The sequence below is a fragment of the Protopterus annectens genome, chromosome 8.part0, assembly GCF_019279795.1.
Source record: "Protopterus annectens isolate FY-2018-M chromosome 8.part0, PAN1.0, whole genome shotgun sequence".
In the NCBI taxonomy this organism is placed as follows: Eukaryota; Metazoa; Chordata; order Ceratodontiformes; family Protopteridae; genus Protopterus; species Protopterus annectens.
In genome coordinates, this window is record NC_056741.1 from 107,134,832 (window position 1) to 107,157,331 (window position 22,500).

Sequence of the window (22,500 nt, forward strand, 5' to 3'; positions counted from 1 at the left end):
CAGTTTTACCTCTAATTGCTCATCTTTATACAGTTTTACTAACCTCATCTTTTTTATTTATCCACTCTAACACTTTGTACAAATTTAATGAAGCAGCATATATCACTGGGTTAATTAACCCTAAACCTCCTTTATTTACATACAAAACTTCTCTTTATACTGGGCTTAATCTAGTACCCCATTTAAATGAAAAAAAATCTTCAATAATTCCTTTTCAAATGCTGTTGGCAACATGAGTACAGTTGCTAAGTATGCTATTTTTCCCATCAGTACTGAATTTATCAGGTTTATTAAGGTAAGATCGAAACAGACCCCATTGAATGATAGGATCATCAACCCACGTCCGTGAAAATGACAATGTGGAATTCTGACATAGTCAAAATATGACTCGACTTCAACCTTGGAATCAGCTTTAATTTGGGTCAAGATAGGGGTGAGATTCGTACTTCAACAATGTTAGGTTTGACATTGTTGCTATTTGGCCTTCGGACTTTGACTGAATTGGGTTCAACTGAATCCACTTCGACCTTACCATAGTAAACCATTTATCAATTAAGCCTTTTTTTCTGAATACTTTATATGTTCTCCAGAAAGGACATGGTTGCTTTATTTCTTCAATTGTTTTTTCACACTGAATTCTATTTATATCTTTATTCCTTCTTACATCTTACAACAACATAGCCAGATTTGCCACTGATGCCCCATTTCATACCTACCACTTCAAAAATCTCAAACTTCTCGGATGGTTAGAACTGCAAAGCCAGTTTCTTTTTCAGCAACTCATAATCATTCACAAGATCCTGCATCATCCCTCAAATACTCCCTTTCTCAGAAACCTTATTAGCCCCTATCAAAATCTTTTAACCTTATGATCTGCAGAGTACTTGTCTCTACCCTAAAATCCAACAAAAAATCTGGGGACTGTCTGTTTACTAACTCGATTGGTAACTCTTGGAACAAGCTTCCAAGAGAACTAAAATCCCTGACATACACTCCACTTTTCAAAAAAACAACTTAAAATATTCCTAAAATCACAATGGCTATGTCCATGCTCAAATCCTGGCTGACACTGTCTCCTTTTGGCTTCTCATTTTTAATTCTAGATTACTGAATTCCTCTTGCTTTGTTTATTTCCTTTTTTTTCTATCCCTAAAAAATGTTGTTAGCCCAAGCAACAACTCTCTACCTGTGTTATGTTATTCTCTATGACTATACTTGTAAAGAATATGTATAATAAGTGTGTTTAAAGTTTAATTTGAGTCTTAATAGTCAAAAATCTTTTTTAAATTTGTGTATAAAATTTCTTTATTGTATCTGGAGCTTTTCTCCCTGGGCCTCCACTGAAAATGGACATATATCCATTCGGACTTTCCTGGTCAACAAATGTAAAATAAAATTAAATAAAATAAATAAATTCCCAAATTTTATACTAAACATGGCAATTTCATTCATTGTAAAATATATACCCCAATATTTGCTACTTCACCTAAAGCTTAACTTTTCTTTTTATTTAAAGCCACCCTTATTATCTCTAGGCATTCATCTGTGCAAAGTATTACTTCTTTTATCCACATTTTGTTTTTGTGATTATTATAATGTCATCTGCATAGGTTAACAGAAATGGAATTCTTAATCCTTCAGGTGTTATATACCCTGCCTCCTTTATTTTGTAATTTATTCATAACTAATGCAAAGAGTTAATAGCTCAGAGGACATCCCTGTCTTACACCACACATCACATGTACCTCTTTGCTCAACCAGATAATTACAATTATTTTTACTTTGTTATTTGCTATACTCTGACATACATAATTTCCTAAGTTTCTCACTTATATTATATTCTTTCATTACTACCCATAAGATTTCAGGTCCAGTTGTGTCAAATGCCTTATTAAGGTCTCCTATCATGATTTTCACTTCTTCTTTTCTGTTCATAATATCATCCACAGTTTCTCTATCATTAATAATTCTTGGCATCCCTTCCCCTTTATACTATATACTATATCTTCCATAATATTTTCCATTTTAGTTTCAAATCTCTTTTGTATTATTTTTATAAAGATATTATAATCATTATTATTCAATACTATTGATCATCAGTTTTTAACTCTCTTCTATCTTTCTTCTTCCACATGAATTTAAGTGCTCCACTACATAATGTTTTATACATAAAATCTTCATTTAACCCATCATTCAAAATCTTCAAAAAATATATATTTTTTGCAATCCCTTAAATTATTATACATTTCATACCTTACTCCATCTGGGCCTGCAGCTGAATCTATACTTACTTGTCCTAATACTTTATCTAGGTCATTTAAAGAAATCTTCTTTTCCAACTCTTTATCCTCTTTTTCTGTTATTTGTTTTTTACTTTGCATGCTTTTTTCACTATCTACTTTTTTCTTTAAAGATTTCTTGCACATATTGTACTCCACTATTCATAATCTTTTTCTGAGTTCTTTCTATTGTTCCGTTTACATTTTTTATTTCATTACACTACCATCTTCCTTTACTAATCTACTTAAGTAACTCAACACTTATTCTCTTTTTCCTTATAAAAATATCTTTGCTTATATAACAATTCTTGTATTTTTTTCTTGACTTCTCTCACATATGTTTTCTGTTCTCAAAGTACATCCAGTTATTATGCGCCAAATCTTCCAATGCACCATTATACACTATTTTATATTTTTCTTTTTCTGCTCTTCTCACCTCATATTGCCACTGTAAAAAAGTTTACATTTTTTCTTTAAATATCATCCACCATTCAGATCAATTTTTATAAAATATTCTCATAGTAATATGACCTTTCCATAACTGTATTTGCTAATCTCTTTCCTTTTTATTTTCATGCTTTTTATTCCTTTGCTTATTTTTATATAGTCCTTGTTTTTTATCTATAGCCATATTGCAAGATGATCAGAAAATACTGTTTTAACTACCACCCCTTCTCCTATAACTAAACCTTCTGATGCTATAAAATACTCTATTTCAGTTCTATAAATAGGGGTCTATATTAGAACACCGAACGTTCAAAATTTCGAGTGTTCTAACATCGATCCCTATGAATCGAAAATTTAAAACATCGAACATACAGAACAGTGTTCCAAAACACATACACACAACACAAGCACACCAAAGAAACAGCAATCCACACACATACACCTAAACTCTTACACCTAACCCTAGACTAAACTATACATACACCACTAACTATCCACTTATCTTAACCCAAACCCTAGCCCTAAGGTCCGTCACTATCGCACAGTCACTTCACCCGCGCCCTAACCCTAACTCACCTACCCCACCCTAACCTTCACGTCCACACAATCGCACACTTACCTGACCCACGCCCTAACCCTAACTCACCTAAACTGCCCTAACCCTCACGTCCACACAATCACACACTTACCTGAACCCAACCTGTAACTTTCTACCACAAAGCTGAAAATACTGAAGCAACAGAAACAGGCAACCAAATTCTTTCCCTAGGAAAAACATTTGTTTTTCTGTTTCTTCGATATTTTCAGCATTCACTGAATATGGGTCGATATTAGAACGCTCAAAATTTTGAACGATCGGTGTTCTAAATACTTGTTTTGTAAAGCCATGGATTTTTGTCCCAAAGCTTTAAATTATCACATCTTGTAATATCTAACATTTCTCTTATATAATTTCCTTTCTTTGAATGCTTGCCTCTTAAATCATAATTAAGGTCTGCTGTTATTATAGTATTCATAATTATCACTACAGGCTAAAATCTTATGAAATAAATTTTCCCTTTATTTACAGTTAGTATAAATATATGTTGTAATTCTATATACTTGTTCTTTCCATTTTAAATCTACAGTGTTTAATCTTCCAATGTTTGCTAAAGTTACATCTAATATTTTTACTGTATGTCTACTGAATACAGCTATTCCAGAACATCTGTCATTTCCCAAATTCCAGATTATCTTTACTGACCACAGTTTTTCTGTTTGCAATTTTTCATTTGTTACAAGTTATGCGTCTTCTAATATGATTACATCAACATCACATACATTACACCACCACAAAATTTGTATTCTTCTTACTAATTTCTTAATACTATTCACATTTACAGAAAGCCCTCTAAAATTTTAATTTTCCCTTAGATTCATGATTTCATAAGTTTAAGTGAATCAATGGGCTTGCTTTCTTAATAGGCCATTATAAGCATAACCAATTTTCTTCCAAAAAGTGAGAATCAAACACTGTACCTTGTGTCTGTGAATCAAAAACCTTAACCATTATATCAAGCCAAAATCTTTGGCTGTACATATTCTTTTTCATCATTTCCTTTCTTTTTTTTTATTTTCTAATTATCCTTTTAAATTTTATTTTTATGCTTTTATCCTTTTAGTAATAGAATTTATTTTACTACCTCCCAGTTTAGGTCATCTTCATCATTTATTTCATAACCTTCTTCTAGGTCCTCTTTATTACTTTTTCTTCTATTTCTACTACATCTAAAATGTCCTTATTATGTTCATTTTCTGCTCTTTCCTTTTTTTTTCTTACTGTTATTTTCACTTTTGCAATCCATCCATAAATGTCCAATTTTGTTGCATTTATAACATTTAAATTTATATTTTTTAAAGTCCCATTTCCCCACAAATATAACATTTTCTTTTCTCAAAGTTACTTATCAAATATCCTTCATTTTTACACACATACACACACAAACACACACACACACACACACACACACACACACACACACACACACACACACACACACACACACACACACAAAATGTTTTAGGTTGTCCCCAGTGTGTTACAATACCCCATACCATCCACATTTATGATGCTTGGTGTGAATGTGTATAATGTTTTTCTTTTTCTATTTTAAACACAATATCAAAATCCAGGCCACCAGTCCATAAACCCCTTTTGTCATAAAAGTATAATATCAGGTATTTCTTTACACAAAGCTTTCAAATGTCCATTCAAAGTCTGTCTTTCTACATCTGTTCAAAACTGCACATGAATCTTCCTCTATTTTCATATTAAATGTTTTTATCAAAAAGATTCCATGGGTTACAGTCTTTTTTTTTCATAGTCTCCAAAAAAAGTTCCATTGAAAAAACAATTTCAAATATGTCACAAAATGTTTCTTAATTAATAAAGATACATGTTCTTACTTCATGTGGTTTTCCTCCCAAAGGAGCTATTAAATTGTCCCGTGTTTCATAACTTTCCATTTCTCATCTTCTTTACTTGAATCCTTAACACATTCTTCTGTTTTTCATTTTCTTCTGCATTCTATTCTGGTACTCGACTTTTGAATTCTTTCACTTTCTCTACATATGTTTTCTTTTCCATGACACCACTATTCTTCAGGATTGTCTCTGCATCCTGTTTTGTATTGTCTCCATAATGTCCCCCAGGAAACATGCCCTTGATTTTCTGGCTTACTCTGCACCACCATTTCTGTAAGTTATCAGTTTGAGTACAGTGAAATGTGTGAGTTGGATAATGTTTCATGATGGATGATGAGAGGGAATGTCTTTTTTTATACTACAGAGACACTTAAGTGCACATTGGACAGTATAACAAGATGGACAAAAAAGATTCAAGTCATACTTAGGAAGGTGAAAATGTGCTCCTGGTTTTTATTTTATTATAATCTATAAGCATCCTGTGTATGAGTTTCATAATATACCAGGATGATTGGCAGAATTAGACGCATTTTCTATTGGGGGTGAAGGGTGTATGTTCCTTGCTTTGATTATTCTAAGCATTACATGATTTGAATAAAATGAGTATAGGACAGGCAACAAAAATGCATCCACCATTAATGAGGTGGTGTTCCTCCTTCTCTGTGCCCTCAAATCTGATACCCCCCTTTTTGTAGGTTGCTACTCCTCCCCATTCCTCCTACTTTTATCATTTCTTAACAGTCCATACCCAGAAGCCCCCATGCCCCATCACAATTTTCACTTGCATATGTTCATGTGATACCAGCAATGTATACCCTCTTTTCCTACCCTACTGACTACAGCTCCCCACCTTCATACCTAGACTCCTTGTATTACACTGTAATACAAAGTAATACCCACCCTCCCCTCCTGTACCACTGCCTACAGGTCACAATCTCCATACACAGACTCCTTATATTACATTGTTACACTGTAATACTAAGTAATGCCACCATTCCCTTCCCATCTGGCACCGCTGTCTGCTACTCCCCATCTTCCTACATAAACTACTTATATTACATTGTTACATTATAATACTAAGTAATGTCCACCCTCCCCTACTTCATTGCTGCTTACAGTTCCACATCTCCCTACCCTACCTCTTTATATTACATTGTTGCATTGTATTACTAAATAACATTCACCCTCCCTTCCTACGCAACTGCCTGCCTCTCCACATCTCCCTACCCAGACTCCTTATATTACATTGTTACAATGTAATACTAAGTAATGTCCACCCACCATCCTGCATCACTGATTACAGCTCCCCATTTCCCAACAGACTCTTTATATTACATCATTGCATTGTAATATGTGTGGGAGGTATAGTGGTGCAGCTATTAGAATTGTCACCTCAAAGCAAGAGGTTCTCCAGTTCGAGTCTCAGCTGAGGTGTCTTCTGTGTGGAGCTTGCATGTCATCCCTGCATTTGCAGTGGCTTCCTCTGGATGCTCCTACTTCTTCACACATTTCCAAAGACATGCATCTAGAGCATTTCTCCCCAGGCATTCACTGAAAACGGGCTCTGCCCCAGTCACACCTTCCCATTAAATAAATAATACTAAGTAATGTCTACCATCCCCTCCTGTATCACAACTTACAGCTCCCCATCTCCTTGCAGACTCCTTATATTACATTGTAATATTAAGAAATGCCCAACCTCCCCTCCTGCATCACTGCTTATAGCTCCTCATCTTCCCAGACTCCTTATATTACATTGTTACATTGCATAATATCCATCCTCCCCTCCTGCATCACTTCCTGCAGCTCCCCATCTCCCTACACAGAATCCTTATATTACATTGTCACATTATCATACTTAAACAATAATCCACAACTGGGTGTAGGTATGTCAGGATTTACCCAAGGATGGTAGTCCAAGTGATTAAACAAAGCCAACCATGGGTAAATCCTTACACAGTATCAAAAGAAAGGAATAGAGCCAGCAAACGTTGATGCAATCAATCCAAATTTATTTGTGATAGGTTAACAAACCTACACATTTATGTTACAGACCGGTTTTGGTAGAAAAATACAACCTTCTTCAGTGTATTGACACAAAGCATAAATGTGGTAAATTAATATAGAAGCATCTGAGTCCCTATTGGTGGGTCACAAATTCTCATTGAGCCCAGGTGAGAATAATCCCCCAAGTTTGATTATCCATTTCTTCTCTTTATTATTGAGAATTTGGTGCCATCCTAATTTGTTTGTCCTGTTACCTGATATGATGTCAATAATAGTAAAACTAAATTTGGCAGAATTATGTACCAAAAAGATGTTTGTGCAATGCACTACTAGTTTTTTTGGTATGAATGTTGCTAGTATGCTCTGATATTCTAATTCTGAATGGTCGTGATGTTTGCCCTATATAAAATGCGCCACAGTGGCAACTGGCCAAATAAATGATCCAATCACTGCTACAGTTTGCAAAGAAATTGATATCATATACCTGTGAACAGTTCCTGCTCGAAAGTTGTTTGGATTTATTGATTTTATCACAGTGGGTGCAGTGTCCACATGGAAAACAGCCTATTAAAGGCTCCCCAGAAAGTGTAGTTTGTTTGAATAACGTGCCTGTTGTCTTGTTACCATGTTTAAAATGATTAAAGAAACCACCTAGGTTTTTCCCTTTCCTTTATGAAAATAGACAATGGTTTAGAATGAAATTGGAGATGTCTGGATCATATTGTAAAATGTTCCAATGTCTATTAATGCTTGTGATCAATTGATTGGTATTGCGAGCATATGTGGTGGTAAATCTAAGTGTGGTAGATTCCTTGGGAACACGTTTTTTATATTCTGGAAAGTCAGCTCTACTGGAAAAATGTATCATGTTGCTTGCATTGGTCACATGACCCATACCATAACCTCTTGACCTAAATCGTTCTGTGAGCTCCTGCCTATGATATTGAAAAGTGGACTCTGTAGAGCAGATACTTTTGATACGGATGAACTGTGACTTAGGGATGTTACGTGTTACGTGGAGTGAATGAAAACTGGAACCATGTAAAATAGTGTTGAATTCAGGATGTTTTCTGAATACCTCTGTGGAAAGAGTATTATCAATCTGTTTGGTAATGGAAACATCCAAAAAAGTAATTTTCTTATAGTCATAATGGACTGTAAATTCCATACCCCATTTGTTGTGATTTAAATATGAAACAAAATCACTCAAACCTGGTATATCCCCTCTCCAAACCATCCAGCAGTCATCTAGGTAGCATCGCCATATATCAATGTTTTCTAGAAAAATGTTATTATGGCAATCGTATATGAGGTGGTGTTCTACAAAGGCCATAAAAAGATCTGCGTAAATTGGGGCAAAAGATGCTCCCATGGCTGTACCCTTTACTTGCCAATAACATTTGTCTTGGTAGTAGAAAACATTGCTGGTTAACACAAATTTGGCTAATTCTACCAAAAAGGAATTAAATAGGGGTTGGTATAACCCCGCTTTGTCTAACCAGAAAGACAATGCCTCCAACCCAGATTTGTGAGGGATATTGGTATATAATGAACATACATCCAAAGTACACATGAGCCAATCATCCTCCAACTGACTATCTGATATGATGTTGAGAAACATGGTGGTGTCATGTATACGTGACCTTACCAAATTCAGCAAAGGTTTAAGATGTAAAGTCAAAAACAAGGAAAGGGGTTCTGTGATATACCCTTTCCCTAAAACAATTGGTCTCCCCGGAGGGTTGACCAAACTTTTGTGTGTCTTAGGTAAAAAGTATATGTATTGTGTCGCAGGATCATGTACAATGAGCTGTTGTGCAGTTTCGTTTGTTATAATACATTCATCCCTGGCCCAAAGAACAAAATCTTCGATCTGCTTCATGAACCTAGATGTAGGATTCATGATCATAGGTGAATAGTATTTCTGGTCAGAAAGTTGTCTCATCGCCTCCTTATCATAATCCAACCAATTTAAAATTACCACGGCACCCCCTTTGTCAGCAGAGATAATTGCAATATCTTCATTGTTTTGTAACTCAATAATAGCCTGTTTCTCTGCTGAAGAAATGTTATTAGGTTTAAATCGAACATCTTGCACAGAGAAATGAAGATCTTTGAGAATATTTCTCTGAAATTGCAAAACTAGAGGGTGCATGGGTGGATTAAATGTGGATTTATGATAAATAAATTTGTCACTTCGTGAAAGACTAGAATCAGCAAAAAACAATTTTAGATTCAATAATCTACAAAAAGAAAAAACATCTTGAGCCATATTATCCTCAGATGAAACCAGGTACAAATGATAATCCTTTATTCAAGACAGACAATTGTATAGGAGAGGGTACATAATCAGATAAATTCAGAACATTGTTGTCAAAAGACTGATTTATTTCTGCATTACCATTTGTAATAGGCCCTGAATGTTGGTTATGCCTTCTATGTTTCCTTCCCCCCTATGTTGCCTTGACCTAAAGGGATAGTACCTGTGTTCCTTTTGGGGGCCGGTGATCCAATTGCAGACTGTGGCTCACTGTCAGTACATGAGGAGGCTTCCTCAGTAGAGGAAGCAGAGGTATGACCAGATCTTTTAAGAATTGACCTAGGTCATTTTTTCCTGGAAGATCTATTAAAAGTAGGGGTAAACCTAACTTGTTTAGTGTTATTTACAAAAGGATTGGAAGTTTGATAATCCCCTTGATCCCTCTGAAATTTCTTGAGTTTTCTGGTCCGTAATTGTTCTTCCAGTATTTTGAGGTCCCCTGCTATCTTGGTCAAATTGGTTTGGAAAGAGGGTTAATCCTCATAAAGTTTAATATTCTCGACTAGTCTGGCAACCAACTGGATTTCAGAATCTATAGTCCTGTCGTAAAACTTAGATAAAGATTCTACAAAAGATTTGGTCACCTGCTGCTGAATAGATGACCACTGTTCAAGGAGTTCTTCATCAGCATTAGAGACAAGTGGCTGAATACGTACTCTAAGGCCCCTGGGCATAATGCCTTTGGCCAAATAGGCCTTGAAGAGTTTCGAATGCCAGATATTCGATCTGAGAGTTTTAAGATGTAAAAAGAGGTCATGAAAGGCAGAAGCACATTTGGATGCAGAGTCAGATGTACCTAAGATGTTGGTGCTATCACCAATATTACAACTTAGGCCAAAGGCTCTGAGGTCCTCCCTATCCGAAGATAGGCCTGTTATAAAACTGGCAAGATCCATAATAAAAAAGAAAAAACTGACAATATAGTCCAAAAACTAAGTCAGCAAATGTTGATATGGATACGGGACGATAACAGCCCAAAATAGCCAAAAACTGTCAGCTGTGTCCCTTGTTAAACTGTAAAATACCAAACAATATTGTTATGGTAAATGATAAACCACCACAGTGGTATACAACAGACAACAGGCAACCAATCATAAAATATAGGCTTTTTCACTGGCAGGACTATAGCCGGAAATATATAAAATATATGAAAAATCCAAGATGACAATTTGTACTTTATGAGAGTGAGCCCCAACCCAATAACACATCAGCTCATGTAATGTATATGTAGATGGAATGTAATGGAATAAATGTGTTATAAAACTTGTGTTGATAAACCACGACACAACCAATACAAATACAAAAATAACCTGGTGGCAATGCAAAATGAGTTATACATAAAATAAATTGCTAAATCTGAAGAATCCATTAACATGGTCTTTGAAAATCATAATAAATATACATAGAGTCCAATGAAAAGCAGAAAGTAATTAGACTCGGTGCCAAGGAAATAAAAAATTATGAGAGCACAGCAACAGTGATGAAATTGTGATGTCCCAATTGTTGATAATACCAAAACAGTTATTGTTAAGATATCAAAAATTCTTACACAGACACAAACAGGAGTAGATTATTGATATTATAGGTTAGAGATTATGAGTATAAGGCTGAAATTAATTCTGTTGTAAATATGCTGAAAGATAAAGCATAGAATACAAAGTTTGCTTGAATATATGTATAAAATCAGTTACTGATAGAACCTCTAGTACATTTTGTTACAAAAGAATGTAATAAACTTCTAAAAGACAGACACAATGAGTTTAGGAAACTTAGACAAGTTATACATACATCTTTTCAAAAGTGCACAGGAGTTTTACATTCAGCAGAACAGGTTACTAAAGAATGTCAGAAAGACCATGCAACATTACAGGAAACTCTTCAGCAGCAGTTACAAGATAAAGGAAATAAATTATCTGAACTGACAGAGACTGACTTTCTACATACATTGGGAAAGAGCAGGAAACTACAGCCGATCTGTACAAAAGAGATATATTTTATAATATGTTTGTGTTTGAAAATGGTTAAACATACATGGTAGAATGGTAGAATCTGGACAAATCATTCTCAAATGTTTAAAACTTCCATTCAGTGAAAGCAAGACATTTATCAGTACTACAGTAAAGTAGAGCATATGACTGCCATTCTTAGCATAGTCAAAAGGTAAACAAGCCTGTTCTAGTGTATAAAAATTAAATAAAAATAGTTACACTAAACAGTTCTAGTGCATAAAATTAAATAAAAATAGTTAATAAGAGTAAAGATTTAAAGTCACAAGACTGACATGCTTAAATAAAGATTTAAAGTCACGAGACTGACATGCATGCATTTTCTTTCCATCTAAAATACATCTGTTACAATGCACAAGAATAACAGGCAGACCACAGCAAATATAAATAATGTAAATATAAACAGGTGTTGGTTAAGCTAATATCTATTTTGTTTTTTACAATTTTTTTTATAATTATATAGTAACACTACAGCAAACAGTTAAAGTTCTGAATTTTAAAAAGAAATAAAATCACAAATGGTATTAGTCAAACAGTTTTTGTAAAATTAATGATAGGGCAGTTAAATAAATAAATTAAAAAATACCGCAAGTGTATTAACAGATGATTAAAAAATGCTAAAAGGGTTAACTGAAATGCAAGTGTATCAGACCTTCCTAGACCAGATGAATATTCACAGGAAATGTTGGAAAGATAAGATAAACAACAAGACTGATTGCCAGACAAGTAGCTTGAGTTTTTCTAAAGTATTATTATTATTATTAAAATGTAATTGTTAAATGTTTACATGCAACACTATTTGGTAATTGTAATAAAATGTCTCAATTGTGCATATATGTCACTGATAATCTGTTTGCAAGTAAATGTTAAAAGTAAAAAAACTCATTTATATCAAGTTACAGTTAGCAGATGGGTTATAGTATACATACAGTTCAAATCAATTATGCAAAAAGGTATAAATACATACTAGTGGTAATAAACATCAAAAGCTTTATAAAAAATAATCAAATCAGACAAAGGTCCATAGTTTATTAGTAACCTAATAAAGCAAATGTATAACCAAAGTGTTGGGCTGACATAACATTCTATTCTCACAGCATAAAGTAGATAAACAATACTGCAATGCTGCAGGGGGTGGGGTACTTTCTCAGTTTTACACTGACTGTATAAGCAGTACTGCACAAGGGTCTGAAATAGAGCTACAGGAAGAAATAATATTTCATTCCTTCTTGATAATACTCTTTTAGGGGGGAAGGAAAAAGCAGGTATTAGTGCATAAGAAACACTGGTAAACAGATTAAATCTGAAAGTCCAAGATATTTTATGCTAGTTATTACTGTATTGTTTAGTATTAAATTGTATTTACAACCTGTTAAACTGTAAAGCTATACAAGAAATGGTTTGAAAAACAAGAGATGGCTTAAAATTGCTTTATTAAAATTATACAAGGGGGTAAAGATATGTACAAATTGAGCAAAAATTGTCACTATTTTTAATATGTTTTTGGCAAGACAACGTTGGTATGCAAAAGCATAAATGTTTTTAATTGCTGGGTATGTAGTCGCCTCTGGTGGCAATTCCACTAAATACTTCTAAAGAGACATAAGAATTTTCCAAGAGTTTGCTTGATGTTAATGTTACTAAATTTGTAAGATTGGACTAAATGTACTTTACAGTCTTTGTATGTACAAATGCAGAAGAGTTCAGTACACATGATAGTCTTTGTGTGTGCAGATGCAGAAAAATTCAGTACAAATGAAATTAATGTCTAGCAATGAATATGTGTGAAGAACCATGATTTAAAAAAAATGGGTCCAGGGTACCTACTAGATTGAAATGCATGAATAGCAAACAGTCTGTGTAAATACATACTGTACAGGATACATTGTAATAAGTTCAAAAGTAATTTGTCAAGTTGTAATATTATCACTGATTTCAAGTTGCAGTTTTATCATTGGTTTTTGGACCATCATTTTATCTGTACTAGTATTGGTTACCCCAGCTAGAGAAAAAAAATATATTAAAATATTGTATTCAAACAGCTAATGGACCAATATGTAAACAGCATTTTTCAGAGTATATTCCACTGTCAATTAAAGTTTATGGGCAGTTCAAAAATATAACCACAATGTCATGGTTAAAATGACATTGAAACTGTATATTTTTAGCAGTGTATAAATGCTTGCAGTGGCACAGTTTTTAAAGTAAAGAGTTAATTCAGCCGTTGCAAAGAGTTAATAAAAGAGTTCTAAGTTATAAATTAAATTCTGTGATTGCAAAGAGTTAATGAAACAGTTCTAAGTCATAAATTAAATTCTGTGATTGCAAAAGAATAAATGAATCAAGTTAAAAAAGAAAACTAGAACTGACACAGCTCATTATTGATTAAATATTTTCACAGAATGGTCTGCAAAAGAAAAAGTTGTTAAATACATTCAGCTTTGGTAGTAATACTTAATATTATTGTATTAACTGTGTAAAATTGCACTTTGACTTGTATCAAAAAAGACTAAAGGTTTTGTTTTTTAATGTGTTTCTGTATGATCTAATCAAAAATACATATCAGTATAAAGTGTTTTGAGTATGTTTTAAAAAAAAGGGAATTGTTAGAGATTATGAATATAAGGCTGAAATTAATTCTGTTGTAAATATGCTGAAAGATAAAGCATAGAATAAAACGTTTGCTTGAATCTATGTATAGAGTTTAGCAATGTAAAATGGGCATTCATACTATATGTATAACAGACAGGCTTCTCTTCACAGCATCAGAAAAGCCTAACAAAACAATATTGGAAAACAAGTATTATATGCTTTTCTCGTGTTTGCAGAACAGTTTACAAATATCCATTAACAGACTGGAACAGCAGCAGAACAGCTTGTACATATGTTTCCTTTCAGATTTCTGTTAATGGCATCCTCACATCAGCAAAAGTGTTTACAAGTAAATCACAAAAGGACAATAGAAAAGTCTACCAAGAGGAAAAAACAATATCTATGTGCGTGACTAGCACTCTATATAACAACTGTAGTAATTCAGTTTATATGAGAGAGGGACAGAGAGAGAGGGAGAGAGAGAGAGACATATTATGTAGAAGTCATCATTCATATCTGTAATGAAGGAAAACTTTGTAAATATATGCTACAAACTAACAGAAAGAGTATGTGCCATTTGTTATAAAAATAAGTTATCTGTAACTATGCTTATAGTTAAATAGCTGCAAAATATATTTCTTTATCAGTATGCAATTTGAAAGGCTTGGTGCTATAAACAGACTACAGATGGAGTCATGCAAAGCTCTGTGTCTCTGATTCAGCAGTAAATAGCCAGCAAGAACTTTAGATCCAACACTGCACAGAAGCAGCTACATACATAAAATCAATTTTTCATTATATATCGACATTATTTAACAAAAATTTAATTACTTTCTTAAATAATATATTTGCATAAGGGTGCAGTACTGTTCCTCCATGTTCTTTCTTATTTACTGATGTACTGCACATGCCTATAGGGCTTATGTTTACACTCTTGCACAGTACATCAGTGCAATTCAAGAGAAGTAACAGAAAAAAGAGAATTTCCATTGCTGCTTTTGTGTGTGTGTGTGTGTGTGTGTGTGTGTGTGTGTGTGTGTGTGTGTGTGTGTGTGTGTGTGTGTGTTGGGTCTATATTACATCATCAAATGCTTAAAAAAGTGAACAATGATTAATAGACCACATATAAGCGAAAGCTTACAATGTCGAAACCTCAGAACAGTGATTTTTTTTCCAAGGGAAAAAAAAATTGCTGTTCCAAAAAAAACAAAAAAAACTTTAAAACATTACATAAAGTGGGGGGCTTCACCCCCCACCTCCCTACTTAAATATATCAACTCCAAGATCATACTACAGTGCCAAAAACAGCAGAGTAATGGAAGTGGCCAAGCAAATTCTTTCCCAGGGAAAGAATTCACTTAAAAGCCACTTTGTTATTTTGCCTTTTCATTCTTTTTATGTTCGATCAAGATGCATTCAACAGAATGCATCTACGATCAAGTAATAGGAACCCTGTGTTTCCTGTCAGCATATCTTGTAACCTCTTAATGCAAAAAATCTGGACAAAGCACAACATAACCGGAGACAAAGGTCCAAAAATAGGGACAGATTTTAAATATTGCTCTTATAAAATTAGAAAATTACTGGATTAAGAGGTTTTGTGTTAATGTATATTTTCTAAAGGATATGAAGTCTGAACCCAAAATGTCTGTCATTATTTAATGTCTTCAATTTGCAGTGGCTTGCCAGAAAACTATTGTTTATTTATTTATTTCAGTTTAGTGGCCAGAAAAGTCCACTAGGTCATGATGAACCTGTTTTCAGTGGATGCCCAGGGAGAAAAGCTCCAGTGACAACAGCAAACATACAAGACAGCATGTTAGCAGTACAATATTAAAAAAAGTCATTTACAGAACAAGATCTTGCAACTTTTACAATCTTATATTCATTTGCAGAGTGAAAATTTAACAGATAAAGAAGCTGTTAAAATTAAGTGTTAACAAGCTTGCTTTAAATTTAAAAGATGAATCAAGCAGGAAATGGCTGTGAGTGCAGAGTCTTGCAGGAGTAGGTTAGCACTGTATGGTGTAATCAGAGAAAGCTAATGGAGAGGATGGAAGATTAAATGCATATAATGGATGAATTTATGTTGGAAAAGAGCAAGAGCATTCTGACTATGAAGAACCGAAAGCTAGTAGAGAGGACAGAAGAGTAAATGTAGATATTTGAGAGATTTAGGTTGGAGGATAGCATGAGCATTCACACTTTGAAGAAGGGTAGGTGTGGATGAGGGATTTGAAGTTGGACTTGTTTTGAGAATTTAGAGGGGAGGGAGGAAGAGATTTCCAGAGTTTAGCTAAGAAGCAGGACAGTAGAAGGTGACCTGAGGGCCGTAAAGGTTTATAAATTTTAAGGAGGTTTTGATTTTCTGATCTAAGTGAACAATTAGGAATATGGGGGGTAAGGTGGTAGAGAGAGAGGGACAGCTGGATGGCTTGAATATGAGCTTATGGGCAGTGGTATGTTTAAGAAGGTTCAGGTATTTAAGAAGCTCGAGCCATTGCAGAGAGCAGAGGAAGATGCAGTGATGGGAAAAATGTCTAGATTTAGTGGCGAATTTGAAGATTTTATTGTACCAGGCTTCTAGTTTGTATTGTAATCCAAGTTGAAGATTAATGAACAGAGGAGCACCATATATGTGAGAGGAGAAGGTATGAGGAGGCTAAGGTCTGTCTGGTGTATGGAGTGAGGCAGTGGTTGTGCCTGTATAGGAGTCTTAATTTTTTTGTGTTTTTTTTATGTTTGTTTGGATGTGGATATCAAATTTTAGATGTTCATCAATGATGACGCTAAGCAGTTTAGTGTGTGATATGATTTCAGTGGGGATATTATTCTGGCTTATTATAAACTACAGTTTTTATGAGGAAAAAAAACACTGTGGGGTGAAAAGCTGGACATTCTGCAATAATATGGACAGCTGAGAGGTATGAATGCCAAGATTTTAGTAGGCACAGTGCAGAAAAAACAATGAAAATCTGGTACACTTCTATTTCTTTAGTTCTGCAGAATGTACCTGATTTTTCTTGTGTTTTTACTGTTTCCTAAGTATATGCCAACAGAAAGTCTGGTCACTCAGTAGTACTTCAGCGACTGGACTTTTTTGTGTTGGTACATGCTTGAATTGCAACGTGCACTTTGGCTGGACTGTCCAATCAGCATGCTTGTTTTTGAATAGTAATCAGCCATTACTATATAAGACTTTACCTGTCTGTGACACATACAGCTGCTTTCACTGTCAAGTTTACATGATCCTCCTTGCACAGACTCTCACTCCCTCTGGTGATTAATGCTCCAATTACAGAAAACACCTTCTATATCCCCACATTGGCTTTAACTTCACTCTGCCACTAACCTTTCCTTCTCCACTTCCAGCTCCATGCTCATACATACCTAATCACTGTCTGTGCTTTTTCATTCTCCCTTCCTAAGATGCATCTGTTCACTTTCCCTCCCATCTCTGCTCTTCCTACAGTTTCCTTCCACTGCTCTATCAGTTTCATTCTCTGTCCATCTTACTACCTATATGCCTCATGTTCTTCTTATAATATTGGCTTATGCATGGTCATCTCAGACTCCATCCTCATTTCATCACCTACCACTGTTGTCTGCAGTCATCCCTTCATCTTGATTTCCCTCTCTGTGTCCTCTTGTGTGTGGATGCATATCCTACTTTCTCTCTTCGTTTTACTCAATACCACACTGATTGCCTCTACTCCACTGATAAGCTCTAACCAACCACAATATAGGGGCTCTATTTTTGCCTCCTATATTTTCCCAGTCCATCCTACTTTCACCTCATGTTGCTTCTTTCTCATCAATTCTACTCTGAAGTTTCCTCACCTGATGACTCATTCCCCTACCATCTCTAATTCCAATGTTCCTTCTTGAAGATCTGCACTCTCCTATAGACCCCACATTCTCTGCCACCTCAAAGATTTCTAAGTCAAACTGCTTCTATACATTCTGAACATTTCATTCATCCCTCTCCCATCCTTCCTGTCCAATATGTTGTACTCCTTTTATGCAGTTCCATTTCTGGATTCCTCATTCTTTTTCATTCTACAGTTCACAAGTAATCAACCTGCTACAGACCTCACATAAACACAGTGCTTGCTTTCTGTCTTAACATACAATTGATTCAATTAACTCCATGCAAGAATAGCACTATTCTTGCACAGAGAGGTTTGTATCTGTATAGCACAGCAGTATGTCTTGCATATTCATGAAGGCGTGCTGTTATAAGTCTACATGGACATGAGACATGAACGAGTGCAGGGGAAATGTCCCAGCAGTGCTCACACAGTTAACATACCCCCTGCACTCAGAAAGTGCTGTTACAGCACTTTGAAAAGTGACAACAGTGTCCCTGAACACAAATGGAAATAATAGTGTCTGTGGACACTGAAACATAGGAAACAGACATGCACAACCCTTCAAGAGGCCTAAGAGGCTGAGAGGTATGTGCATACCCCTAAAGAGAGAATACAATTAAAATCCATTTTATTTTTTTTCCATCCCAAATAAAGTTTAAGTGTAGCTGAACAGGTGTGTGTCTGCCATGCAGCTGTGCTTAGCATAGAGTAAATATCTCAAGGAGCTAAATAGAAATATACAGCCAAGACTATCAAGGCGAGTTAGTGTAGTGGTTAGAACTTCCACTTTACATGCAGCATTCATGGTTTGAGCCCCAGTGAAGTCCATTCACTTTTATATGGGAAAGTTCTGTTTTATTAAATGAGGTAGCAAATAATATTTTTTAACCAGGGTAGTGTAGCACGTCCAAAAGTGAGATGTCAGTCTAGAAAAGATGTGAAACCTCCATATAAACACAAGTGCCCCTTACAGTATAGTCACACAAGAATATAATGTAATGAAAGCAAACGGGGGATGTCATTGAAGGTAAACATAAAATTATAATATGTCATTAATGATGAATCAATCCCACAATCCTAATACTCTATAAAATGAAATCTGAGCAATCTAAGTAGTGCTCAGCTATGCTAAGCTAGTGTAAGTATTGCTTGAATGTAAATGCTAAGCAATAAGTGGTCCAGCTAAATGGATTTGCACATTGGTAAGCAGTGCTCAACATCTAACCCTTTAAACACTGCCAACCTTAGCTAAGTGGGTTTGCACGCCACTTAGCTTAGCTCAACATATTAAAAATGGTCCAATGCCAGCAAAGGGTGGGAATTTGGCCCTATTTAAACCTCACAGGCAGGAATACAGCAATAACCAGTTGTAGCTCATCTTTGCAGGCACTATGGCTGGCGTAGGAGAAGGACCTTGCTTTCAGACTCAGTGCTGGGACATTCAGGAGTGCAGGGTCATGGTTGGACTCCTAGTGAAAGACCATGAGAAGAGACTGCTGCAGGGGCAGCTTCAGGGCTCACAATACAAAGCATAGGTCGGGGACTGATCAAACCAGTGCTACTGGCATCCCTCGAACTGGTGAGCAGGTCTGGCACCATTTCACTGACCTCAAGCATAGGAAGAGGGAGCTCTTGGACCAGTGAACCCAAGACAGATGGGCACAGAATATCCCAGCAGTATGTAAGTATCAGTATCAATAAGTGTTTACCAAAGTCCAACCTGCACATGTGATCGATAGGTATGCATAAATGTTTCTTTATCTCCTGTACAGCTGCAGATAAGAGGGCTGCAAACATAGACGTCCATGCCAGCAGGTTGCTAAGGCTGCACCGGGATGATGGTGAGTACAAATCTAGCTTGCAATATTCAGGGCAAATAAATAGAAAGGAGTAGAATGTCAACTGCCAAAAGGTTAAACTGTGTACTGTGTGTAATGAATAAACAATGTTAGCAGACTAATAGTGATGTACAGGATATCTATCAATAAAAGCATCAATACCCTTCAATACAACTAAAACCCCCAGACTCTTGTGTTTACTTTGGTATGTGGTGATATGAATCTAAATGTGTACAGGTTCTGCATAGCAACCATGGCTCTGACAGCATTAATTAATTAAGGCTCATCTGACAAAGATTGTGGAGCTGTAAAATGGGAGAGCAACTGCATGAAATGTTCCATGCACCAAGATCTGATCCCTGAATAGTAATGTGCAAAGTATTATACTGTATCCCCTACAGCAGTGCTTTGTGTTAACCATTGCTTTCCAGATTGTAATATGTCAAAGTATTAATACACAGTACAAGAACTATCTGCCATGCATGAATGTCAGAATTACAAGGTCAGATTGTCCAACCAAGAGAGTATTAGGCAGAATACAATTAAGCCATAGACAACAGTTCCTCAGTAGCTCATTGTCATGAAATGCAACCTTGTTGTACCTTTTTGCACAAACAGGCACAGTTTGAATCCCTGGAGTGGTAGTAAGCTTTATGCATAATTTCACCCAAGAATATGTGAATATGTGTAGAAACCATCAGGTAGTATTAACAGAAATGTCCTCCACAGGTCTGCCAGGTGAGGAAATGTTTATATTAACTGTAAGAAGGCTGTACTAATACACTGTGTTCAACACTTCCACTGTCCAACCCCAAGGCTACAAATGACAGCAAGATAAGTACATAAACCAAGCATTTTCTTCCGATAAATGTCCCTCAAGTGGCACTCTGTCACAGCTAGTGGTCACTGCTGCCAATACCCAGGGTGACTAGTGATTGGCCATGGTGGAGGCATCCAGGTGGAGTATGGCAGTAGCACACACACAGCATGAGTGCAGGGCACCCCTGTCCATGTCACATATGTAACCTTGAATATGTGAATATGTGTAGCAACAGTCAGGGGGTGTTAACAGGTATTTCCTCCACAGATCTGCCAGGTAAGGAAATGTATGTATTAGCTTTAAGAAGGCTTTAGTAATACACTGTGTACAAACATTTCACTGCCCAACCCCAGCCATAGGTAGATGTAAAGTGAGGTCATACCTAGGGAGTAATTAGTAGAATAATGATCAGTACAGTTGTGAACAATTGAAGCCTATACCGATGTTAATTGACATCTCTCTCTCTCCCCCACCCTATCTGCACTAATAATTCATACACATAATCAACGGGTATGTTTTTCTCCAAACCTATTGTTGGGACATGTGTCCTATTGTTCTACAAATATTGAATAATTTGATTATTAACATTCCCCATTCAAATACTATCATTGGTGGCCTGTTGCTATCAATGTAACTTGCATGCCATTATAATGCCTACTGTGGTTCCATATATCCATGTGTTCTGTTTGCTATGCAACTGTTTCAAATCTGTTTTATGGGGTCAATTGAAACACCCATGCATAGGTTCATAGGTTGGTACTAGTCTATCAGCCCTAGGGTCTATACAAGCCTAGCCATAACAATTCCCTGGCTATTTTGTCCCACACTTTTTACTTCCCTGGACCCCTGTCTAGCAGGGTGACTGACATGATTTCTGGGGTGAATTTCCTTTCTCCCATCCAATCATCAAAGTTCCTTTGGAAGAGGGAGAAAGAGGCAGTCTGCTTGACAAGTATGGGCAGTCTATTCCAGAGTCTGGGGAGTCTCTGGGTCAGGAGCCTATCCCTCCGGCATGTTGTGTTTAATGTGATGACAAGGTTTAGATCCCTGGAATGTGTGGTTCTGAAGAATAGGGATTTCTTTAAGTGTAGCATGTCCAGCAGATCTGGGTCTGACATGGCCCTGTATGTTAAGCAGAGATCGTCTCTGAGTAGACGATATGCGACAGAGTATAGCTGGAGTTTTTTAAGGCAGTCAGTGTACGGCATCTGCTTTAGGCCTGTGATTCTTTTAGTAAGATATTTCTGCAGCCTTTCCAGTTGTTGCAGATGTCTTGAGAGGTACATACAAAATGGGGCATTGTATTCTATAATTGGTCTAATGAGGGATGAGTACAGTGGGACAATGACCTCCTTTTTTCTGGATGAAAAGCCCTTAGTGATGAGGTGTGCCACATAGAAAGATTTCCTGACTGTTGTGGTGATGTGGTTATCGAAGGTAAAACCACTGTTCACCTGAGTCCCTAAGTCTCCTATCACACTTTCAGTGTTTAATGTACTGCTACCTATGTGGTAATTCATGGGTACATGTTTTTTCCCAAAGGGGATAACTATACATTTCTTGACATTGAGCTTGAGTCCATAGCTCTGGCACCAAGCATCTGTTTCTGTAAGGCCCTTTTGTAGAGTATCCACATTATTTGGTGATTCAATAATGGCTCCCAGTTTGCAGTCATCTGTGAACTTTGTTAGCTAGAGTCCCTTATTGTTGGCCTGTACTTCAGAGAAGTAGATGCCAAACAAGAGCAGTCCCAGGACTGAACCCTGAGGTAGTCCACTTGTCACTTGTCTGGAGTTGGCTACTTTTACAGTCTGGGTTCTGTCAGTAAGCCAGGTGGCAATGCTGTTATAACTAGT